The 15,433-nt window shown below is 43.4% G+C and overlaps 1 long non-coding RNA gene across 4 annotated transcripts in view; it reads right to left on the bottom strand.

The window, feature by feature from the left end:
* The window catches only part of LOC144616234 (uncharacterized), a 70,029-nt gene that overhangs the window by 8,352 nt on the left and 46,244 nt on the right, over positions 1–15,433 (bottom strand). The window contains exons 3-7 of one of the 4 annotated variants that reach the window (XR_013555375.2): positions 8,510–9,081; positions 5,539–5,732; positions 2,089–2,580; positions 1,568–1,663; positions 619–1,008 (exon numbers count right to left, since the gene is read on the bottom strand). This is a non-coding gene — a long non-coding RNA (uncharacterized LOC144616234). Of the gene's footprint in view, positions 1–618; positions 1,664–2,088; positions 2,581–5,538; positions 5,733–8,509; positions 9,082–15,433 lie in introns of all 4 variants that reach the window. The other 3 variants (XR_013555377.2, XR_013555374.2, XR_013555376.2) reach the window with 3 other exon arrangements.

The following is a 15,433-nucleotide window of genomic DNA, read 5'->3' as shown; positions in this document are numbered from 1 at the left end:
ATCCGCCAATCCACAAGAGGAGGATGTGGCCTCCAGGCCTTTCTCCGGGAGTCATTAGGCTCCTTGCAAACGACTGCAATTCCATCTGAGTTGGAAGCTACTCAGAATTCAGTTCTTATCTCAGGTTTAACTCAAGGGGGTGTTTGCATGGAAAGTTTAAATGAAGACATGAGAAATGAAAAGGACCACAGTGTGAAATCAGAAAAGCAAAACCCAATGCAGTGTCTCCTCCTGGGGTTGTTTCTGTTCTCTCTAGGAAACACCCCAAAATGTAGACCTCTCCTTTCTAACTCTGGATTTGTCCTCATGTATCCTCATTTCTGCCAAGTTCCATTAGTTGAGGTAGTTACAAAGGTCCGCGCAGGTTTGAGGGGAGAGAACGTTGACCCTGTTAACTTCCATGGAGATGTGTCACATAAAAATGTTCCATCAGAGAGCAGCACATAGGATGGGGTATACTTTGGTGTGGCCATCTTTGGGAAATACTATCTGTCACACTAGCTTTTTAATGAAGGGGGGAAAGCTCTCATTAAAAACTATTAAGTCAGGCTGAAAAAAATGAAATGTGAAGTAGTGACTTATTATAAGCATTATATTACAAGGAAACAGTATGCTTACCAAAGCATCCCCTTAGAATATATTTTGATGGTAATGATAATAATGATGTTAAGTGCTTCTCAACCAATGGAGTGTCTCTGCATCGTGATCTCCTTTAATCCAGCAATGCTGGGAAGCAGGGGTATCCACTTTCCAGTTAGTTCACAGCAGCAAGTACCTTGCCATGCATCACACACTGGTAACAGTTGTGGGGCTTGAACCCAGGGCTTCTGACTCAGATTTTCCTTTCCACATCTGACCAGCAGCCAGGTTGAGTGATATATAGCACCCATTTCAGACAGCTCAGAAGTTCATAAGAAACTTCTATCTAGTAAGTGAGTTCCAGGCATGGCTTTGCTGTGGCTTAAGTCTGAGCAAATCACCGTCTTCTCTGAATCTCTGTCTGATCATCTGCAAATGCAGAGGATTGCACTCGTGGAAGTTAAACTTTTTCCTTTAAAAAGAAATCTTAAGCAGCCACACGTCCCAAGTGAAATCTTATGAGGACCCCTGCTTTATGAAATGTCTATTCAAAAACAGCTATTCTACCCACCAGAGCTCTATAAACCATCCCTGGGTATACACTCAACAGAAATGCACTCATTTGTCCATCACAAGGCTTGTGCAAGAATGTTCATAACAGCTATGTTCATAATACCAAAACCCAGAAACAACCCAACTGTGCATCAATAGTAGTACAAAAGATCAATAAACTGTAATATTGTTGTGCAATGTAATACTACATGGCAATGAAAAAACGAAGACCATTGCTACACTCCAAAACGTGGATGAATGTCTCCATATAATTTTGAGTGAAAGAAGCCAGACACAAAAAGAGCATGAACTTTATAATTCTATTTATATGAAGTTCAAAAACAGGAAAGATCAGAAGGTGGTTATCTTTGGTGAGGGCACTGACTAGGAGGGGACAGCAGAGAACTTGTCCCGGGGAGCAGAGAATGTTCTTTACCTTGATCTGGGTAATGGCTACCTGGATGTATACATACATAAAACCTCATCAAGCTTTCTCATGAGATTTGTGCGCTTTGCTGTATGTAAGTTGTACCTAAAAAAAAAAAAAAAAAAAAAAAAAAAAAAAAGTGAAAAGCAAAGTGAAATCGCTCTAGTTGAACAAGGAAGAGGGTCTTAAAGACCCATGTGCTGAGCCCCCACCTAAGACCCCATCTACCCACTCCTTGGAGGACTCTAAGGGTCCACAGGGCACAGTTTAAAAGAGCATGAGATGAGTCTAGACCATCTCTAAGGAAACAGAAGCTCTGACAGTGTGATTCACCTTAGAATTCAGTCTTCAAGATTCCACAGGTGACAGCTGTCTCAAACACCCAACTCCATGTCCATGGTCATCCTGTCTTGCCCTCTTCCCGAAGCCCAAAGCCCACATGCTGCCCCCAGGACCAAAGCCTCCTATTCACCCTCCCTAAGCATCACCCTCTGCTTCCAACTTCCCAAGAAGGCCCACACGAAGCTTACCTCCTGCTGGTGAGTGCAAGCGCTCAAGTTCAGCCACCTTGATTCAAATCCTGACTCCTCTACCTGTGGCTGGATGTGCTTCTTAACTGACGTTAATTGTACAGACCTCATTGATTGTGAAGAGAATTAATTTAGTACACGGAGAGATCTTTCAACAGTGTCTAATCCATCCTAGGCACTCAATAAATGTTAGCTATCATTCTGATCATTGTTTGTTCTCTTTCATTGCTTGTTCATGGCCAAAGAATATATAGCTTTAAAAAATTAACAGTAATCCAGTAAAATGCTTACCATGTGCTTTGTTGGACTTCTCATAGCCCAGCCTCCTTTTGAGTGAACTGAAGAGACTGAGTTTCCAAAGTCACACAACTGATTAATGATGGAGTCAAGACTCAAACTCAAGCCCTCCTGACCCCCAAACTCCACAGGCTGATCTCCTGGTTACCTTGGTCAGTAAACCACGTAACAGAGTTGACAGAGCAGGTCCCGATCCTATAAGAGTGAACATATAGTGGGGCCACTAGTGTGACAGAGTCTGGAATCAAACAAGCCTGAGCTTCAATCTTGAGATGTGTGGTTTACCAGGTCTATGAGTTTCCACTGTTTAATTTATCCAAGCCTCAATTAGCTCATCTATAAATTGAGACACCACTATGGAATGCATTAAATGAGCTTCATAAGTGTGGCCAGAAGGAAAGCAAAGTTAACCCCAGGGATTTCCAGTATTATGGGATGCTGATAGGGAGTGATTTGGGGAAGGGACCATAAACTCCATCCCTGTTTCACCGAAATCTTCCTCCAGTTCAGAACAGAACCTCTTATCCAGGGACAACCCCTCTGAAGATTGGGGACTTTTTGAAAGATCAAACGATGCTGAAGTGCAAAATGTTAACTTTGTCTATGGTTCTGGTCTCTCTTCCTCTGTTGTCAATTTTAAAACAGTTGCTAAAAACTAACCTCCCCTGTCAGCCTCTCTTCCTCTTCTTGTTCTCAGAACAGAGGCTATGATAGAATCCAAGGCAGTTTTCATTTCCAAATAGCCCATCTTTCTGAGTCCCTCCTCCCTCTCAGCCCTCAATATTACTTTCTCTCTCTACTTCATTCTGCTCTACAGACACAACTGTGCCTTAAGTGATGGGAGTGAGGATGATATCCTAGACTAAAATCCATGATTTTAGAACTCCCAGGTGGCCACAAGGAGCAGGTGGCTGGAACGGTGACTCGGACTCAGAAGGGAAGGATTTGGCAGTAAATGTGGGTTAAAAAGGCCTGATATTCTTACACACCCGATCTGAACATAACATTTTCCTACCCCCAGAGGTAAGAGGGGACAATCACACCCTCTTGCTCACTCCCATACAAATTACTGAGCCTGCAAGGTTTTCTGGGGACATCCTCCTTTCTCTCCCCTGGATCATCACCTTCAATGGCCAATGTATTGAGATGGCACCCTCCAGGCCTGAAAAAAGTTGTCACATGAAGTGGGCAGATACAAGCAGCTGGGGAAAGGCATACTGGCTATGAAAATTGAATCTTTAAAAGGCCATTGCCCAATAACTACGATGGAATCCAGTTTATTAAGGAACAGGAACAGAGTTTCAAACACAAAAGTGCCACCATGTGCTCTCAAACTCTCTTTAGCAATGCTTACCATCATCTTAGTCCAATACCACTTATTTCCAGTTATTAGGGGTTACTCCTTCACATTTTGAACTTATTTTCAAGCAATGACTCTCTTCTTCCCATCGTCCCCTGACAGTGTTTGCCCCCAACCCCAAACACATACACAAACACTGGACCTGTGTCTCTAAGGAGCTTGGCAGGGAGGGGAGTAGGGTCTGTTGTCACCACCCTGTCTCCTCCACGCATGTCCTCTGGTGTGGAAGCAGGACAGAAGGATGGAAGGGCTGAGGTGTCCCCTTACTTAGCTGCCTCTGGTGAGGGACTGGTCCACTTCATTACATGGGTTGTTGTTTCCTTGAATGACATGGACTGGCCTTTGGCTCTCTCTGTGAGGCTTCGTCTCATGGGGAACACACATTGGTTTCGTTGTGGAGTGTTGTGAGGCCACCCCTGCATGTGTGGGCCATCCCCCTACATAGGTGTTGGTATATAGCACCAGCTTGGGCTCTAGCTGCTTCCCTCCTTTCTCTCCCCAATCAGAGACAGTCCACCCCTCACTCCCGTTTTACTATGATCATCTCATCCACTCAGAACCCACTTAGGGATAATGGCAAGTGTAGTCCTGCTTCCCAGGGTGTTCTGTCAACCCAGGGGGGAACGGACGCATCCTGTCACACCTGAGAGGCTACAGGCCCCAATCTCCTGCCTCCTTCTCCAGGCCTCAACAGCATCAGGTACTCTGCTGGTTCATGGCTCAGAAATTGTGAAAGAAAAAATAATTTTAATCTGTTGGTGTTATTAGGAATTTTAAAAATCCTTCCCAAATCTGCACACCTTGATTTAAGTCTACTAAGCACACACTCCTCAGGAAAAGGGCCAGTGAAAACAAAAAGTAGAAGTCAAATTCCATGCCAGGCTCCATGCAGGGGGCAGGGTAGTGTGTGGTCCCTTCATGGGAGAAGTGAACCCAGAGCTCCTCATAGGCAGAAACCCAGAACCAGCATGAACCAAAACAATGTCAACTTCAGAGATGACAGAAATCTGGGGGAGGACATTAGACATCCCAGCAAGTAGGATAAGGTTTAAAGAAAATAGGATAAAGAGCTTAAGTCACTTTGATTTAAACCTCAAAGTACAGGGTGACTCAGCTCCAAAAAGTGGCATCTTGTACAGGGGTTGTTAGCCTGTCAGGTTTGTTCTCTGCATAGAAATATCAAAAGTTGATATACCCTTGAAACCCCTTAGCATGATACCATATGGGAGATGCACATTTCTCAGTACGTTTCATCAGCCAGTGCTTCCCTAAATGCTCAATGGATCTTTGACTCCTAGTGTGACCATCAGCGGAAGCAGGTGGTCCCAATGAGGTGCCATGTTGAACCCCAACACATCTCTTTAATAAACCTAGACCCACAGCCTATGTGGTGAGACACTCACATGATGAGAGGCCCAGGAGCTGAGGTCTAAGGAGGGAACAGCAGAATCCCCCTCTGTTCCCATCTCATGCTCACTCCAGCACATCCACTAAAATTCTTTGGTTTCCTTCCCTCTTCTCTCTCAAAAGTGTATAGTTGAACATGTATAACTTTACTGCTACTTAAGCCAAGAAAGAATATGAGAAAGGAACACACCATGATCTTAGCCATGGCAGTCCTTAGGTGCTCTATTATTCAAAGTTTACATAATAAGCACATACAACATTTACAATGGTAAGTATGCCATTGGGTAGTTGCAGGGAATGATGGTGCTTACAATAGGACACAAGCACATAGTAGGCCCTGAATATATATTATCTCATTATTATTATCAGGAAAAAATAAAATTTACCTCACTGCTGTATGACAGGAAAGAGGTGGCAGAGGAGATGGGCCCCCAGCAGGGAGGTCCCTCTCCACCCCTAAACCTACAGAAGTTTCATGGCCTTTGTTACCTCTGCCCACAGATGACTGGGATGTTTTCGCTGAGGTAGGATCACAGAAGATTATACTGCCCACATGTCAACCCCAGAAGGATCTAGAAACCTGGGAGAAAAAAGCAGGAAGGAGAGAGGGGGTGGTTAAGAGATGAAAATAATTTCCAGAAGGAATTTGATTAATGCTGTTGTCCTGGGCAAGGAGCAGTTCTGGGCGAGCATCCCTCCTAGGGCAGGAGAAGAGAGGAGGGCAAGGCTTAGGAGCTCGGGCTGTGCATTCCCGCTGACCTAAGATGTCAATCCCAGCCCTACCATTAGGACAAGTTACTTATTCCCTTGGCCTCAGTTTCCTTATGTAGAAAATGAGGGATAATAATAACACACACCATGGGGTGCCTGGTGGCTCAGTCGGTTAAGCGTACATGGCTCAGGCCATGATCTGACGGTTTGTGGGTTCGAGCCCCGTATCGGGCTCTGTGCTGACAGCTCAGAGCCTGGAGCCTGCTTTGGATTCTGTGTCTCCCTCCTTCAGTCCCTCCCCCATTCATGCTCACTCTCTCTCTGTCTCAAAAATGAATAAACATTAAAAAATTTAAAAAAATAATAATAACACTGCATCAGGATGCCATGGGGGATAAAAGAGGTACCACAACTGCAGAGCCTGGGGTGGAGTGGCACTTCTCAGCTAGCACTGTTATCTGCAGCCTAAAATTCCTGCATGATTATGTGTGATTATGAGTGCTTGAATGATTTGGAGTGTTGAAATCTATAGACGTACATTATTGTTTAAAGCATATGTTTGCAATACAAATTGAAATGTGTCACCCTCCATCATCTATTAAGTTGGAAAGTGTGGGGTGCCTGGGTGACTCACTCAGTTTAGCATCCGTCTCTTGATTTCAGCTCAGGTCATGATCTCACAGTGTGTGGGATCGAGCCCCGCGTCTGGTTCCATGCTGAGAGCATGGATTCTGCTTGGGATTCTCTCTCTTCCTCTCTCTCTGCCCCTCCCCGCTCATGTGCTTGCTCTCTCTCTCTCTCTCTCAAAATAAAACGAATAAACTTTAAAACATATATATATATATATATATATATATATATATATATATATACTAGTGAGAATGTGGGGAAATGGACACGCCTTCTCTATTGATGGGAATATAAGTGGCACAATCTCTGGGAAGAGCTATTTGACAACATGTATCAGTTCCCTTAAACATGTCCAGTCTCGGGCAGAGAAGCCGTATGGTGTCACAAGGTTGAGCAGAGATGGGAACAGAATGCCTAGTGGCAGAAACCAGGATGGGTCCAGGGAATTAACAGATCTTCTTTAAAGAGCCCCAGAAATTCCGGGGAGGAGATACAAAATGTGTGGTCATGCAAATTGTCATAAACAATTGTTATTTGGGTGTTAGAGAGAATGCCAACCCTTTAACTGGAGACGCAGAACTAGTGTACCTCCAGTTGCCAACTGCATATCCCTTCCTGGAGGCCTCAAATGCATCTTCCACTCCAGCACACCCAGGATGGACCTATGGACTGACCACACTCCCCACTCAAACCATTCATCCCCGCTGTTCCAATCTTAACAACAACAAAAAACTACCACCATTTACTAGTTGTTCAAGTGCCAACCCCCATGAGTTATCCTTGATTTCTGCTTTTCACTTCGCCAATAGCACCAGCAGCACCATCCAAACCCCCACATCCAATCACTCAACGGGTCCTGTTTCTTCTGCTTCCAAAATACATCCTGAATCTAGTCACTGCTCTCAGTCACCACTGCTACTGTCTGATAGAGGCCACCATTATTTCCCACCTGGACTGGGCTTGTCAATTATCTTACTTCTACTCATAATCCCTCCAAATCATTCTCCAAGTAACAGCTTGGATGCTCTTTTAAAAATAGAAACCAGAATGTTAAGTGCAGCTGAAGAGAATTGATAAATGTGACTATATATCCAAAATTATTCTAACTTGAGCACAGAGTAACTAGACTAAAAGAGGTAAAATAGGAAAGGTATGTCAAGAATAATGGATGACAGACTTAGAAGGACTAACATGCATCTTGTTAAAGTACTGGAGAAAAGAATAGAAAGAGTGGAAGAGAGGAAATTTTCAATGAGTTAATAGGTTTGCATTTTCCAAAATTGGTGAAAGAAACTAAGCTTCAGACTGAGGATTCCCCACCAAACCCCAAATAGAATGAATAAGATTAAATCCACACCTGAGCACATTTATAGATAAACTAAGGAGCACTAAAACAAAGATGTGATATTATCAAAGCGGCAGAGAAAGCAGAGGTCACCTACAAAAGACTGACAATTAGAGCTGAGATGGCAATGGCAGCTGGTGGAAGTCAGGCGACAGCCAAGAACGATATATTCAGAAATCACCTCTTAAAAACAAGGGCAGATATTGTTTCACACATTTCTCTCAATGGGTTTAAGAGAATTCATTAAAAAAGAGAGAGAAAGAGAGAGAGAGAGAGACCAAGTTGAGTCACATAATCAACCAGATTAAAATTCATCCATTTCTTTACATTGTCTCTTTTTCCTTGTCTCCTATCCCTCTTTCCCCACCCACCACCCTGGAGACACTCAGGCCTTCTTTCTGTTCCTCCAACAGCACACTCTGGGTCTTTCTTCCTACTCTGCCCCCTGCCTGGAGTGCCCTGTGCTTACTCTCCTCTCAACCTTCAGGTCTCTCCTCAAAAAAATAGTCCCTCCAGCCATTAACGTGACACCCTGTTCAATTTTGCTGGAAGCACTTATCTACAACTGAAATTCTTTTGTTTGCTTTTTTGTTTACTTGTGTGTTGTTTATGTTCCCTTCCTCACACCATTAGAATGTGAGCCCCATGAGGGCAGAAGCCTGCCTGCTTACCTCTTTATTGCTTATCCTCAACACCCAGGGCATCTGAAGTGCTCAATAATTAGTAGGGAAAAATCAATGAACGAGTATCTGAGTCACACAAGGTTGTGGCACCTCCTACTCCAGTATCCTCTGGTTACTTATTACGTCGAGTTCATGGTGGGAGAAGGGGCCAGAGCCACTGGTTCTGAGGATGAATGCTTCTTGTTTAACTATAGGAGAGCTCAGGATTCCGTCTGGGCTAGCAGAACAAGTTAACAGCAGGATGAGAAGCTAAAGCTTTTGGATCCTTGGCACTCGTCTAGGTGATTGCTTCAGATGTGTCTTGTCACCATCTCAGCAGTGCTATTTCACAATGGTATACAAAGGATGAGAATTAACTTCATCCCAAAGGAACTCTTCTTGGGACATCTGGTCACATGGCATGTAGGAAGTGGGTCAATGAATAAGCATTCAAATGAGGAAATGTTGAAACATCACTGGTCCGCATTGCAGAGCTGAGATCCCTTAGCTTAGTATTCAAGGCACTCCGCTCTCCAGCCTTGTTCCAGATCTGAGATCTCTCCTGACCTCAATTTCCCCATCTGTAAAATGAGAAGAAAATCATCAGAAAGGTCTCTTCCAGGCCTAATGGTTTAGCATGCTTCTCTTGGACATGAATTCCTTCCTGCAGCCAAACTGATCTAATTACTGTCTTCCCTGTCCCCCACCTATACATAAACCTAAAAATTTTGCCTTTGATTACACTGGTCTCCTGCCTATAATGTTATCATTTCCTCTCTGGTCTTTGAAATAACAGGTGGCCTTCAAGGGTCAATGGAATTTCTACTCCCATTCTTCTTTCTTATTTGTTCTAGCTGAAAATATTTCCTTTTTATAAACCCCTGGGCATGTACTGTCTCATCTAAGGCGTTAATAAACTATAACCCGCAAGCCAGATTTAGGCCATGGGCCAAATCTGTCTGTTTTTATAAAGTTTTATTGGGACATAGCCATGCCAGTTCATTTACATATTGTTTATGGCTGCTTTTACTAAAAGACTACAATGTCAGGGTTGAATAGTTGTTAACAGAAACAGCGTGGCCCACAAAGCCTAAAAATGTACTGTCTGGCTCTTTACAAAATCAGTTTCCAACTTCTGGCCAATCCATGCTTCTCAAACTTGATCTCTGTGTACAAAGATCCCTGCCAAGATCCAGGCAGAAGATATCCAAAGCCACAGATCACCACAGTGTATCTTCTTGCAGCATCAATTTGAAGAATGGGGAGGAGGAAAAACGGTTAATGAAATATAAATGTGTACCTTAAAGCAAACACATTTATCTTACAAAATGGAATCTAGCATTTGCATGAAATTGTGACTGAAAATCCCGAATGTGACCCAAATTCCAAGCTTAGGTAGGACCTCTCCACATTATTCCCACTCCTTCACTGCTAAAATGTTTTAGTATAAAATTCTGGGAAAAACCCATCTATGTTATTAGATTTGAAGTGAAACCACCTGAATTTTTGTATCCTTACCACTCGTGACCTAGTGCTTTACTAAGGAATGGGGTTATTTATCAAGGTAAATCCTGAAAGGTCCTCCCCTGTCAGGATGGTTAATGGGGTCCTGCATGATGGCAGGACCAGGGGACTTGACCTGCAGAGGTCTCATTCACTGTAGGGGATTTATGAGTGCCTTGACTGTTTCTATGGCAACAAAAAGACTAATAGCATTTTGTTACATTAACAATATTTGCCACAATGTTATTGCCAGTTCAAGCCACAAATTAGTTCCTTCCTGAGCTCAAGGCAGAACCAACCATACAAGTGAAAGAGTGATGACCTAGTTGTTCTGTTTTTTTCGCCTTTCTCTTTTACTTTTCTTTTATTTATTTGCTTATTTATTTACAGAGAAGAAATGGGAAAAGAGATACTATAAAATTTATTCCAACCCTGGCTAACAACACCACGGCTATTCGTGTGCCCCCTTCCATTTCCCTCACCCCAAATAACCTCTATTGCATAAAACGGTGATCACTGTTTTGTGTTTGATGTGGTTGTTTATCTTTGTTTTGTTTTTAAAAGGCAAACATCCCTAGGAAAGGATAACACACAATATTACTAACTCTTAGTAAGAATCAGGAGGTGGTTTTGGCATTGGGGGGTGGAGGAAGAAAGGCAGCCCCAGACTCCCAGCCAGGGTTGCAAGATCTGAGGCCAACCCCAATTCTGGCACCAACCTGCCGGGCTGGCCTGGGGGAGCCATTTGCCATTCCTGCACCTTCGTGTGTCTTTCCAGTAACATGAAAGTAGGGAGCTGGGTGACCTCCAACGGTAAGACTCTACAGTTCAAGGCAGCATAATTCATGGAAAGATCAAGGTCATGACCACATGGATAGGCCTCAATAACATAAACCAGACTGGAAAATGTTATGCAGAATGACTTACACTGTATAATGCCACTCTAGTTTTTTAATTTAATTTTGGGGATAGTTAACACAGTCCATCCACGTTGCTCAAAAATTAATATTTTAAAATACATTTAAAAGTCTTCCTTTCTTCCTTCATCCTCCTCCTTTCTTCCCACATACAACACTGTTACTAGTTTTCATATGTAAACTTCCTGGACAGATAAGCTTAATTTTCCTCTTTGCTGCACAAAGGTAGCATACTATACATAGTGTTCTGCACTTTTGTTTTTTTGTTAGTCAGTATGTGTGGGAGAAATTTCCACTTTGGCATAGAGAATACCTTCATTCTTTTTTCTAGTTGGGATGTACCACAATTTATTCAACCAGTCCCTTATTGATGGGTGTGTGGATTATTCCCGGTCTTTTTATTACAAGCAACACTTTAAAGAATCACCTTGAACACATGTGCTTTTGAAGATGTACACATATACCTATAGACAGATTTCTGGAAATGAAATTTCTCTTGTAATTTTGTGCATTTACATTTTTTCAAAATTTATTTTGAGAGAGAGAGGGTGAGAGGGAATCCCAAGCAGGCTCCGCACTGCCAGCACAGAGCCCAATACTGGGGTTTAACCCACGATCCATGAGATCATGGCCTGAGCCAAAATCAAGAGTTGACACTTAACCAACTGAGCCGCCGAGGCTCCCCGGGGCATTTGCATTTTTGATGCAGACTGTCAAACACAGTGAGTTACCAAATTCTCAGTACTGGCCAATCTGACGAGGTTAAAAAACAGTATCTCAAGGTGATCTTAATCTGTGCTGCTCTTTTAATGAATGAGACCGTGAATTTTTTTTGTTAAGAGCCATTTGTATTTTTTTCCTCTGTAAATGAATACTTTTAGCCCTTTTTCATATATGTAAACATTTAAAACACACCAGGCTATAGATGGCTTATGGCTGTGAACAGGTAATGAAGGGTGGGGAGGATATTCCCACTGGATAACCTCAATTGAGAGACTGGTTGCTTCCAGAGAGGAAGGGAGGAGAATGAGACAGGGGAGGGACACAAAGGGATTCCTGCTGCATATGCGACAATGTATTTCTTTTTAAAAAGACACAAAGCAAACAGGGCAGAAAGAAAATAGAAGAGGAAGGAAGGGAGGGAGGAAGGAAGGAAGAGAAGGAGGGAGGGAAAGAGAAAACAGGCTTTAAAATCAATTGAACCTGACCTTGAAGCTCAGCCTTACCACACATACTCTGTGGCCTTTGGCAACCCTTGCAACCTCTCTCGTTCTCAATTTCAACACCTATAGAATGTAGATTAAGCCTACCTTGCAGAGTTAGCATAAAGACTGAAGATAATCCCTGGAAAACTGTGATTAGCACACCACTGTGGCTCAACAGTCACATCAGAATTGTAACATTAATTTGGCTCTTATTATTCAAATGTATACACAATGCCTCAAGCCAAAAGAAAAGTCTGGTGGCTTTTCTTGGCTCAAACTACCTCTTTTTCCTGTTGGGTTTCCCAAGCAGTCTTCTCGAAGATCCCACGCCAGTGTCGTCCCCAGAGCTGTCTGACTGGGAAGCCCAAGTGTGAGAGAAGCAAGGGTGTGGTCACCGGCAGGGAGGGGGAGTTTCCTCTGTGTTGCAAGCCCTGTTCCCAAGAGCTGTGACCTCTATTAGCACAGGCTGAGACTCTGGCTTCCCATACCACTGTGGTGGCATCTAGAAAGCCCAAGCCCAACACACTCCTTTTCCAAGGACAAACCACGGCCCAGAGTCTCCCTGCCATCCCTCTTATAGGGACAATGTATGGGAGAATTACGACTGTGGTTGACCTGAAACCTGTAATCCCTGAGGCCTCAGAAGAGGCCATTCCCTCCCTCTCTCTTTGGTTCCGTGACATCTAGAAGCAGCAGACTGCCACACCTCACCCCACAGTGATACTTCAACCTCTCATTGCCTCATTTCCCCAGACAAGATTCCTTTGCTCTAAACTTGTTGTATCAGCATGGGGAAGAGTCAAGCAGTGAACTTTGTACAGACTTGCTTATACCTTTGGGTTATTTCCTGAGCTGAAATTGTGTCTATTTTTTTTCATTATTTTGATCCTAAAACACCAGAAAACTAGAGAGGAGAGAAGAGAGGGCAGGAAAGAGAGAGAAAGGAGGAAAGAAAATGGCAAAGAGGGAAAGAAAAAGATTCAAAACAGATGGCATCTGAGCCATGTAATGTACACTCTCTAGAGAGAAAGCTCTGGAAGTGACCTAAAGGTCTTCCTTGGACACCACCAGGTCCCCGATTAGTGGCTGGACCCACTATAGGAGCCAATGCCAGGTGTGGGGTGAGCGTCAAGTAATGCCTACTCTGTTAACATCTGGAAGCTTCACCGAGCCAGCAAAGACAACACCCTTCAATTATTGGCAGCAATGAGCCCATAATAACCCATCAATCAACTCATGAAAATCTTGGGGAAACCTATTATGACTATTCATGGCCAGGGAAGGTTGTTTTATCCTCGGCAGAACTGATTTGAAGGGAAATTGTAAGCCACACAAAGTTTAACTTTCTTGGCATTTGTGAGTATTTCTCTCTTGTTTTAGCGACCTAGATACGGTAAAGCCAGGAACCTCTCTCTGTAGCATCACTCACAGGCCTGCCAGCATATTTACTGCCAGTGCCTCACCTCTCTTCCCTTAATCCAAATTTCCCTTTTATTGGCCTCATTTCCCAGAGCTCTTTGCTGGGAGACAAACTACCTGCCCTGAGAAACCAATTCATTCTGAAGTGATAACAGATGTAGTGGTAGGCAAAATAATAGCCTTCCAAAGACATTCATGCCCTAATCCCCAGGATCTTTCCATCTTTAAAGGAGAATGTGCACGTGGGATTAAGGTTAAGGACACTGAGATGGGGAGGATATCCTGGATTATCCAGGTAAACCCAATCTAAGTACTTGGGTCCTTAAAGTTTGGAGAACCTTTCTCTGCCAGGGCAGAGAGATGAGAGGGGAGAAGAGTTGAGGACTTTGAAGACAGAGGAAGTGGGCGCAAGTCAAGGAATGTGGGTGGCCGCTAGAAGCTAGAAATTGCCCTCAGTGACAGCCAGAAAGGAAACAGGATCTCAGTCCTACAGACGCAAGGAACTGGATTTTGCAAACAACTCAAATGTCCAAGGAAGCCAATCCATTCCTAGAACCTCCAGTAATGAATGCAGCCCCACTGACACCTTGACTTTAGCCCAACGAGACCCATGTTGGGAATCTGACCCATAGAACTGTAAGGTAATAGATGTGTGTTGTTTAAACCACTCATATTGGTGGAAATGAGTTATTTTCTAGCAATAGAAAACTAATAAGATGCTAAGATGAGACTCAGTCAACAGGGCTTTCAGTCAGTTTATTTTCTTAAAAATTTCTTAACGTTTTTATTCATTTTTAAGAGACAGAGAGAGACAGAGCATGAGCAGGGAAGGAGCAGAGACAGAGGAGACACAGAATCCAAAGCAGGCTCCAGGCCCTGAGCTGTCAGCACAGAGCCCAACACGGGGCTCGAACTCACGAACTATGAGATCATGACCTGAGCCGAAGACAGACGCCTAACCGACTGAGTCATCCAGGCGCCCCTCAGTCACTTTATTTTCTGAAGCAATGATGATGTTACAGATGAGAAAAAAAAAATCTTGTTTATGTTTTGGAACAGGCAGATTGTTTTACAATCACGGCCAAGCATATCATCCACTTTGTTCATTCACCTGTTCCATAAATATTTATGCGATGCCAACTATGGACCAGACACAGCTTCTGACACATATGTGTCCTTCCGGATCATGTCTACACAAGTGGATTCAGTCAGCAAGTCTGTCAACAAGTATTCACTGAGCATCCACAAGTATTAGTACAAGGGCAACTCAGTTGAAATGCACTGAAAGGGTCTTTCAGCTGCCTGGGGAGGGGCTGGGAAGCCTTCTAAATTCTGCAAAGGGAGACTGGAATGAGACAGCATTTGAGCCTGTCTCCACAAGAGCTAGGAGGTATTACTGCCTCCCTTTTACCGATGCAAAAACTGAGGCTCAGAGGGACGAATTGGCCAAGTCACAATGCTCCTAAGTGATGGAGCTGGAATTTTTGCTAAAATTTTAATCGTAAAATACACATTACATAAAAGTTACCATTTTAAAGCATACACACTGTTCAGTAGTATTAAGTACATTCACATTATTGTGCAACTCATCTCCAGAATTCTTTTCATCTTGCAAAAGTGAAACTCCATACCCATTAAACAATTCCCCATGCCTCCCTCTCCCCAGCCTTTGCAACTGCCCTCTACTTTCTGTTTCTATGAATTTCACTATTCTAGATACTCCATGTAAGGTGGAACCATACAGTATTTTTTTGTGCCTGGCTTACTGCACTTACCAGATTAGCCTCAAGGCTCACCCATAGTGTAGCATGTGTCCGAGTCCCCTTTATTTTTAAGGCTGGATAATACTCCATCGTGTGCATATACCACATTTTGCCCATCCACGCTTC

Source organism: Panthera onca, chromosome A1, assembly GCF_046562875.1.
Source record: "Panthera onca isolate mPanOnc1 chromosome A1, mPanOnc1 haplotype 2, whole genome shotgun sequence".
Classification (NCBI taxonomy): Eukaryota; Metazoa; Chordata; class Mammalia; order Carnivora; family Felidae; genus Panthera; species Panthera onca.
Note: the sequence above shows the minus strand (reverse complement) of the source record. Positions and strands in the feature narration are given on the sequence as shown.